We start from the raw sequence: 10,397 nt of genomic DNA on the forward strand, positions 1-10,397 counted from the left end.
TGTGAAACCTGACACGGGGTGAGAGTTTTCCCTTTTTTTCGTTTGGGTGCACCCCTTCACTCCTCCCTCTGTTCCTCACACACATACACACAGACACACACACACACAGGCGGGGGTCGGACCGCTGGCCGAGTCCAGTTTCTTTCTCAGAAGTAAACAAAAACGATTTGTCTGGCTGGACTGTCTCACTCTTGTTCCTGTAGACAGTTTGGTTGGTGTGGTAGTGCCTGACCTCACTAATGTTCTTTTGACTAAATGGGCCCAGATTTTCATCAGACTAATAAAAACCCAGTAAAACTAAAACCTGAGTCCATTTTAAAATCACAATGATTTAATTCTAGACTTCATATAGAAATGCTCTGCTTATTGCACATACACAAGAGCTACAGCATCAACAATTTAACAAACATCATCCATCTCTGTCTGTCTGTCCATCCATCCGTCCGTCTATCTGGCTGTCAGTCAGTCTTCTGTCTATCCATCCATCTGTCTGTCTGTCTGTCTGTCTGTCTGTCTGTCTGTCTGTCTGTCAGTCAGTCTGTCTGTCTGTCTATCTATCTATCTATCTATCTATCTATCTATCTATCTATCTATCTATCTATCTATCTATCTACCTGTCTGTCTGTCTGTCTGTCAGTCTATCTATCTATCTATCTGTCTGTCTGTCTGTCTATCTATCTATCTATCTATCTATCTATCTATCTATCTATCTATCTATCTATCTATCTGTCTATCTATCTAGCTTTCTGTCTATCTGTCTGTCTGTCTGTCTGTCTGTCTGTCTATCTAGCTTTCTGTCTGTCTGTCTGTCTGTCAGTCTATCTATCTATCTATCTATCTATCTGTCTGTCTGTCTATTTATATATCTATCTACCAGTCTGTCTGTCTATCTGTCTTTCTTTCTTTCTATCTGTCTGTCCTTCCTTCTATCTGACTGTCTTTCTTTCTGTCTATCTCTTTCTTTCTATTTGTTTGTCTTTCTTTTACTGTCTATCAATCTGTCTGTCTGTCTATCAATCTGTCTGTCTGTCTATCCATCCATCCATATCTATCTATCTGTCTATCTTTCTATCTATCTGTCTTTCTGTCTGTCTGTCTGTCTGTCTGTCTGTATGTCTGTCTTTCTTTCTGTCTGTCTTTCTTTTACTGTCTGTCTATTAATCTGTCTGTCTGTCTGTCCGTCCGTCCATCCATCTATCTATTTATCCAATCATTTATCAATCCATATTTGATGATTTTATACTATTTGGCATTGATCACCAGGTAAACCAAACTCAAATGTACTAAATGATCTTTTCATGTTTGATTGACCCATTTTTATTAATCTATCCACCCAGCCATAATTTATACCAATCTAACTGTCCGGCCTCACATCTATCCATCCATCCAATCAGCCATCCATCTAATAATTATTTACATTAATCCATCCACAGTGGTCAAAACATACATATTAAAAACAGTAAACATTCTATAGCTACTTTAAATCAGGTGATGACAGGTGAACCTCAAGGTTCTGTGCTTGGCCCTCTACTTTTGTCACCCTGTGTGCAACAGTCATCTGGTCTCACAGCTAGATGCAGCCCTTCCCCCAAGAGGACTGGTAGATCTCAGCACACATTTCAGCCTGCGTTACAGACTCTGCATAAACCATCACCAGATCAAACTCAATAAAGTCCGAATCTGAACGACAGAAACCAGCGTGCGGTCACTGGCTACATCAAAGTGATCCTACAGTCTCTTCCATGTGTTCAACACAGGCCTAATAACAATAAGAAGCCTCCCGTCACTCCTCCGAACCTCTGGTGCTACTTCTCTAAAGTAGTCCCTGAGTCTTTGATGCTTTTCTACTGAGTAACCAATGGAACCGTTGAAGAGCCTAAAGTGATCCACATGGTCACCATAGTGGACAATTATTAGGAGGTGTGCATTATTCACCACAGAGCAGGTATTATTTAGGCGGTGGATCATTCTCAGCACTGCAGTGACACTGACATGATGGTGGTGTATTAGTGTGTGTTGTGCTGGTATGAGTGGATCAGACCGAGCAGCGCTGCTGGAGTTTTTAAATACCGTGTCCACTCACTGTCCACTCTATTAGACACTCCTACCTAGTCGGTCCACCTTGTAGATGTAAAGTCAGAGACGATCGCTCATCTATTGCTGCTGTTTGAGTCGCTCATCTTCTAGACCTTCATCAGTGGTCACAGGACGCTGTTGGCTGGATATTTTTGGTTGGTGGACGATTCTCAGTCCAGCAGTGACAGTGAGGTGTTTAAAAACTCCAGCAGCGCTGCTGTGTCTGATCCCCAGGCGGGGCGGTCCGGGTCCTTTCCGTGTGGAGTTTGCATGTTCTCCCCGTGTCTGTGTGGGTTTCCTCCGGGAGCTCCGGTTTCCTCCCACAGTCCAAAAACAAGCAGTCAAAGTTAATTGGAGACACTGAATTGCCCTATAGGTGAATGGGTGTGTATGTGTGTCTGGACTGGCGCCCCGTCCAGGGTGTTACTGTGTGTAAAAAGCTGGGACAGGCTGTTTGTTATCCAAACCCTGTTTGGATAAGCGGTTAAGAACGTGAGTGAGTGAGTGAGTGAGTGAGTGAGTAAGCCTCCCTCCCATCCCCAACCCCAGTCATTTGAACCATGGTAGTTCTACAGTAGTTCTACTTACGGTTCCTTGATGGTGGACCAAACTTGTGCTTTCCTTAAACACAGAAGCTCCACTGCTGTTGGAAGTCGTTTTATTTTCAATCAAATAAGGAAAATAAACAGATAAAAATAGCTGCAGTATTTCCAGCTCTGTGTGAAGTCATTTCATTGTCGTATTGCTGTTTTTGGACCACAGAAACCCTACATGGACCATAAAAAACACCCAGAGAAGTCCGGACTCCGTCCTCACCTCACTGTTTGGACACATTCTTTCCATGTCTGTATTTATTACACCTTACAAAGACATGAAAAATCTTACTACAATCTTACTTACATTAAATGTGACTGGGTTATGCTGCCCCCTTGTGGACAAAGTATAGTACTACATAAGAACTCTCAAATCCACGTGAATACACTGATGTCCACAATAAATTTCACTGGTGGCCATAGGTTAAGTTACTGGACCATTAATCCACCACCAGTAAGGGTAAACTGGATGTCACGAGGGAGAAGAGTATTTAGAGACTGGGAATAACCGGAGCATAACGGCTTCTACGTGAGCCACTCGGGGCATTACGACCAGCATATTGCGACTGGGAATGGCCGGAGCGATAACGGCTATACGCAAGCCACTCGGGCATTACTGCCAGCTCGTTGAGACTGGGAATAACCGGAGTGCAAACGGCTTCAGCGTAAGCCACTCGGGGCATTAAGACCAGCATATTGCAACTGGGAATGGCCAGAGCAATAACAGCTACACGCAAGCCACTCGGGCATTGACCCCAGCTCGCAGGTGTACTGGGGTTGGCCGGAGCGAGACTCGGCTTAAAGAAAAGCCACTCGGGCACTTCCGCTAGCACGTAGTGGCTACCAAAGTAAAAGCGTTGGCTAAGGAGGCAAAAGGGAGGATTCGAACCGGGGCTGTCAGACACGGAAAAGCGGTAACTTCACCGATCAGCCATTCCAGCTGTAATGAATCCAAGGCAGCTTTTGGCTTACAAGGGTGCTACCAAATGTCGGTCCGTTTGGTCCTAGCTTCATGCTAGCGCTGTTTGAGCTAACTGAAGCCAGGAACCACAAACAAACAACAGCGCGCGGGCTGTAAAAACCGCACCAGCTATCCCTAACCAATAGAACCAAAACCCCTAACTTACCTCGGCCTTGCGACCTACACACCCCAATGCCATAAGGGCACCGGGGGCTACCACTGGCCCTGCAAAGCCGGCAGGTATTGTGCCACCATGCCAGGAAAAAAAAAACAAAGGAAAACAACCAGAAGGTGCGACGCCTGCAGCCTAGCGACGCCCCCCTTAAGTAGGTATGTCACAGCTGCAGGTCGTTCGCCCTAACGAGCTGGCCGTCTACATGAGGCCATGCTCGTTGGTGATCTGTAAAGCCTGCAACGTCAGGAACCGATGGTAGGCTCTACTGACGCCGCAGACACCTTACACTGGATGCCTGAATAGTGGCTGAAACACCTAAACTTAATAATTATAAGGCGTGTCCACATATATTTGCCCTATTATATAGTGTGTATATTATTCTTAACTCTCTCTCTATTAGAATTCATTGCTGAGTATTTCACAGCTGTAAGTGTCATTGTCGCACAGCAATAGAGATACTGGGAACCCGGGTTCGAGCCTGACCTCACTGTGTCTGTGTTGGTTTCTTTGCACCTTTCCAAAAACATTAGGGAGGAGGACTGACTGATCTGAATTTCCTCTTGGTGTAAATGTGAGTGTGTGTGTGTGTGTGTGTGTGTGTGTTGCCCTGCTATGGATTGGCATCCTGTCCAGACCCGGGTGTGTTCCTGCCCTGCAACTGGTGTTTTTACAGTGGGGCCAAAAAGTATTTAGTGAGCCACTGATTGTGCAAGTTCTCCTACTTAGAAAGATGAGAGAGGTCTGTAATTTTCATCATAGCTACACTTCAACTATGAGAGACAAAATGAGAAAAAAAAATCCAGGAAATCACATGGTAGGATTTTTAAAGAATTTATTTGTAAATTATGGTGGAAAATAAGTATTTGGTCACCCACAAACAAGCAAGATTTCTGGCTCTCACAGACCTGTAACTTCTTCTTTAAGAAGCTCTTCTGTCCTCCACTCGTTACCTGTATTAATAGCACCTGTTTGACCTCATTATCTGTATAAAAGACACCTGTCCACAGCCTCAAACAGTCAGACTCCAAACTCAACCATGGCCAAGACCAAAGAGCTGTCGAAGGACACCAGGAAGAAAATTGTAGACCTGCACCAGGCTGGGAAGAGTGAATCTACAATAGGCAAGCAGGTTGGTGTGAATAAATGAACTGTGGGAGCAATTGTAAGAAAATGGAAGACATACAAGACCATTGATAATCTCCCTCGATCTGGGGCCCCACGCAAGATCTCATCCCGTGGGGTCAAAATGATCATGAGAACGGTGAGCAAAAATCCCAGAACTACATGGAGGGACCTGATGAATGACCTGCAGAGAGCTGGGACCAAAGTAACAAAGGCTACCATCAGTAACACACTACGCCGAGAGGGACTCAAATCCTGCAGTGCCAGGCGTGTCCCCCTGCTTAAGCCAGTACATGTCCAGGCCCGTCTGAAGTTTGCCAGAGAGCATATGGATGATCCAGAAGAGGATTGGGAGAATATCATGTGGTCAGATGAAACCAAAATGGAACTTTTTGGTAAAAACTCAACTCGTCGTGTTTGGAGGAAGAAGAAGAACCCAAGAACACCATACCTACTGTGAAGCATGGGGGTGGAAACATCATGCTTTGGGGCTGTTTTTCTGCAAAGGGGACAGGACGACTGATCCGTGTTAAGGGAAGAATGAACGGGGCCATGTATCGTGAGATTTTAAGCCAAAACCTCCTTCCATCAGTGAGAGCATTGAAGATGGAACGTGGCTGGGTCTTCCAGCATGACGATGATCCCAAACACACCGCTCGGGCAACGAAGGAGTGGCTCCGTAAAAAGCATTTCAAGGTCCTGGAGTGGCCTAGCCAGTCTCCAGACCTCAACCCCATAGAAAATTTGTGGAGTCCGTGTTGCCCAGCGACAGCCCCAAAACATCACTGCTCTAGAGGAGATCTGCATGGAGGAATGGGCCAAAATAGCAGCTACAGTGTGTGCAAACCTGGTGAAGACTTACAGGAAACGTTTCACCTCTGTCATTGCCAACAAAGGTTATGTTACAAAGTATTGAGTTGAACTTTTGTTATTGACCAAATACTTATTTTACACCATAATTTACAAATAAATTCTTTAAAAATCCTTCAATGTGATTTCCTGGATTTTTTTTCTCATTTTGTCTCTCATAGTTGAAGTGTAGCTATGATGAAAATTACAGACCTCTCTCATCTTTCTAAGTAGGAGAACCTGCACAATCAGTGGCTGACTAAATACTTTTTGGCCCCACTGTAAGTAGTTTAGATCACGATTCTGACTGTAATTGAGTGGTCAGTGTAAATAAACGAATAAATAATACACTGGATTGCCTACAAATTTGTTTGGGATGTTTTTCTGATATAATAAAACTTTATAAGTTCCAACTTTAATGTAAAACATCTGTCATGTGCTTGAGGTTAAGCTTGTTTTGTAACGTCATGCTTATTTTTTGCTGATATTTACACTTGAAGGATTGTGAAAGACGTTCATCTCACACTCGGACGCTGGTCAAAAACAAAACACGTTTACTTCTTATTTTATTCAAAGCAAATATAAAACATTTACAATTACAAATTGAAAATTTAATTTATATACATATATAGCTCCAATTACCATTTAGAATCACTTTGTAGTTCTACAATTACTGACTGTAGTCCATCTGTTTCTCTGCATGCTTTGTTAGCCCCCTTTCACCCTGTTCTTCAATGGTCAGGACCCTCACAGGACCACCACAGAGCAGGTATTATTTAGGTGGTGGATGATTCTCAGCACTGCAGTGACACGGTGGTGGTGTGTTAGTGTGTGTTGTGCTGGTATGAGTGGATCAGACACAGCAGCGCTGCTGGAGTTTTTAAACACCTCACTGTCACTGCTGAACTGAGAATCGTCCACCAACCAAAGATATCCAGCCAACAGCGCCCCGTGGGCAGCGTCCTGTGACCACTGATGAAGGTCTAGAAGATGAAGGTCTAGTCACTGCAGTGCTGAGAATCATCCACCACCTAAATAATAGCTGCTCTGTGGTGGTCCTGTGGGGGTCCTGACCTCCTTGAAAGGGGGTAACAAAGCATGCAGAGAAACAGATGGACTACAGTCAGTAATTGTAGAACTACAAAGTGCTTCTATATGGTAAGTGGAGCTGATAAAATGGACAGTGAGTGTAGAAACAAGGAGGTGGTTTTAATGTTATGGCTGATCGATGTAGATATATATAAACTTCACATTAATGCCCAAGGTTTTTCCATGTCCAGCAAGCTTATGGTCAGTGATGCCACTCCATGTGATCATGAGAATTTTATGGTCTACAGTAATAAATAAGGAATGACACGTGCACTACTACTAAATAATAACCTTTAGTTGGCGTTGGTCATTTCTACACCTACTGTCCATTTACTTCTTTACTTACAGACATTTTCTTGGACGCGAGAACATGACGTCATGTCTGTCGTCATCCGTTACTTCTGTTCTCTTCAGTTTTCAAAGCCTGCTATGAGGTGTGGGCTGGTCCTTCTAAAATGGAATGGGATTGGGATGGGATTTCTAGTTTCCCAACATCATTCAGGTCCTGCTTTCTGTTTCAGTGTTTCTACAGAAGAAGATGCAGAAGAACCAGAAGCAGAACCAAAACGACCATGAAGAACGTCTAAGTGATGTGGACGAGCGGAGGAGAACTCACAAGCTTCTACTGTGCAGAGTGAACCATCATGGAATCTGAAAATAAAAACAATTAAAAGCAGATTTTAATGCAGTTCATGATGATAAAATATAGTTTTAACGATAAGCGTGTTCGATGAGCGTACCTGACGCTTCAATGTCGAGCATGTGTCTTCTGATCATGCAGAACTTAAACCCAAAGAATAAAACGGTCAGAAACAGGCCGATCCCGATTCCTATCCCTGCGTACCTCAGATCTGAGGTTCAGGAGAAAGAGAACAAACAAAAATACATACATAAATAAATAAAACAGACAGAGGATCAAATTTAATCAGATTTCAGTTTGGACACCTGACCAGAAGCTGGATGGACATCACATTCTAAAACCATGGCATGTTGGAGTGTGTCTGTGGGAAGTTCAGCCATTTGTGAGAAGACTTGGGTGCTAATCAAGGGCTGCAGGAGTTCCTTTACACCAAACCCATGCAGGAACAGAAAAGGGCCTTCCCTAAACTAGTATGGGAACGACAGCAGCTCAGCCACCAAGTGTTACCTCGTAAAATGACAGGGCGGGTCAGCGGATGCTGAGGAACATAGTGTGCAGAGGTCACCAACTTTCTGCAGAGTCGATCACTACAGACCTCCAAACTTCATGTGGCCTTCAGATGAGCTGAAGAACAGTGTGTAGAGCTTCATGGAACGGGTTTCCATGGCCGAACAGCTGCATCCAAGCGCAATGCAAAGCGTCGGATGCAGTGGTGTAAAGCACGCCGCCACTGGACTCTATAGCAGTGGAGACGTGTTCTCTGGAGTGACGAATCACGCTTCTCCGTCTGGCGATCCGATGGACGAGTCTGGGTTTGGCGGTTGCCAGGAGAACGGTACCTGTCTGACTGTATTGTGCCGAGTGTAAAGTGTGGTGGAGGGGGGATTATGGTGTGGGGGTGTTTTTCAGGAGTTGGGCTCGGCGCCTTAGTTCCAGTGAAAGGAACTCTTAATGCTTTAGCATACCAAGAGATTCTGGACAATTTCATGCTCCCGACTTTGTGGGAACAGTTTGGGGATGGTCCCTTCCTGTTCCAACATGACTGCGCACCAGTGCACAAAGCACAAGGTCCATAAAGACGTGGATGATCCAGTTTAACTGTCCTGCACAGAGTCCTGACCTCAACCTGATAGAACACCTTTGGGATGAATTAGAGTGGAGACTGTGAGCCAGGCCTTCTCGTCCAACATCAGTGTCTGACCTCACAAATGCGCTTCTGGAAGAACGGTCAAAAATTCCCATAAACACACTCCTAAACCTTGTGGAAAGCCTTCCCAGAAGAGTTGAAGCTGTTATAGCTGCAAAGGGTGGAGACATCATATTAAACCCCATGGATTAAGAATGGGAGTCACTCAGGTTCATATGTGTGTGAAGGCAGACGAGCGAATACTTTTGGCAATATTGTGTACATGAGAGTGAACAGTCGTGGAACAGGAATGACTAAACTGGGAGAAAAAGGGGACTGAAACATCCAAGCAAAATGAGTCAGGGTGTCCACATATTTAACTATAGTGTGTATGGACGTGATACACGTTCTCTTACCTACTCCATCTTTAGAGGACTGGTCATCTCCTCGTACGTGTGTGATGAGTGTTTCTGGGGACGATGGAGAGGGTGGTGGAGAAAAAAAATCCAAAATTATGAAACAAAGGTGCCTGAGATTCGACCCAAACACATTCTGAGTAGTTAAGTGTGTGTGTTACTAGATTCAGTGTTGAACAAAGATAACAAATAAAGTTTCTACACTCACTGTCCATTTTATCAGCTCCACTTACCATGTAGAAGCACTCTGTAGTTCTACAATTACTGACTGTAGTCCATCTGTTTCTCTGCATGCTTTGTTACCCCCTTTCACCCTGTTCTTCAATGGTCAGGACCCCCACAGAGCAGGTATTATTTAGGTGGTGGATGATTCTCAGCACTGCAGTGACACTGACATGGTGGTGGTGTGTTAGTGTGTGTTGTGCTGGTATGAGTGGATCAGACACAGCAGCGCTGCTGGAGGTTTTAAACACCGTGTCCACTCACTGTCCACTCTATTAGACACTCCTACCTAGTCGGTCCACCTTGTAGATGTAAAGTCAGAGACGATCGCTCATCTATTGCTGCTGTTTGAGTCGGTCATCTTCTAGACCTTCATCAGTGGTCACAGGACGCTGCCCACGGGGCGCTGTTGTCTGGATGTTTTTGGTTGGTGGACTGTTCTCAGTCCAGCAGTGACAGTGAGGTGTTTAAAACCTCCAGCAGCACTGCTGTTTCTGATCCACTCATACCAGCACAACACACACTAACACACCAGCACCATGTGGTGAGAATGAGCCTCTGGGGGTCCTGACCATTGAAGAACAGCATGAAAGGGGACTAATGAAGCATGTAGAGAAACAGACTGACTACAGTCAGTAATTGTAGAACTACAAAGTGCTTCTATATGGTAAGTGGAGCTGATAACATGGACAGTGAGTGTAGAAACAAGGAGGTGGTTTTAATGTTTTGGCTGATCGGTGTATATATGCTGTATCGGAATGAATTAAAGGTAATCATTCACTTTTAATATTTTACTTGACAAAATATTATAATATAATAATAACAACCTGGCAAGTGCAGCCAATTGGGGGGGGGGGGGTGTTTAATTCATGTCATGGAGGGCCCCCCACTCGCCATGGGCCCCAGTGCACCTGCCCCCCCCTTGCCTCTCCGGTAATTACGCCCCTGATCCAGTTACTAAAAGCGAATGGCTCGCGTTCAGTGGAACGGCCCTTATCTGAGGGCTGAACGTTACTCTGTACCCCGGGCGTGTGTGATGTGTGCGGGTGAAATCCCTGCAGCCCACTCTCACACTTCTACTGTTAGATATCCAGACAGCAGAAGAGGAAGTCGTTTCATTTTTACAGA

Source organism: Trichomycterus rosablanca, chromosome 10 (assembly GCF_030014385.1).
Source record: "Trichomycterus rosablanca isolate fTriRos1 chromosome 10, fTriRos1.hap1, whole genome shotgun sequence".
In the NCBI taxonomy this organism is placed as follows: Eukaryota; Metazoa; Chordata; class Actinopteri; order Siluriformes; family Trichomycteridae; genus Trichomycterus; species Trichomycterus rosablanca.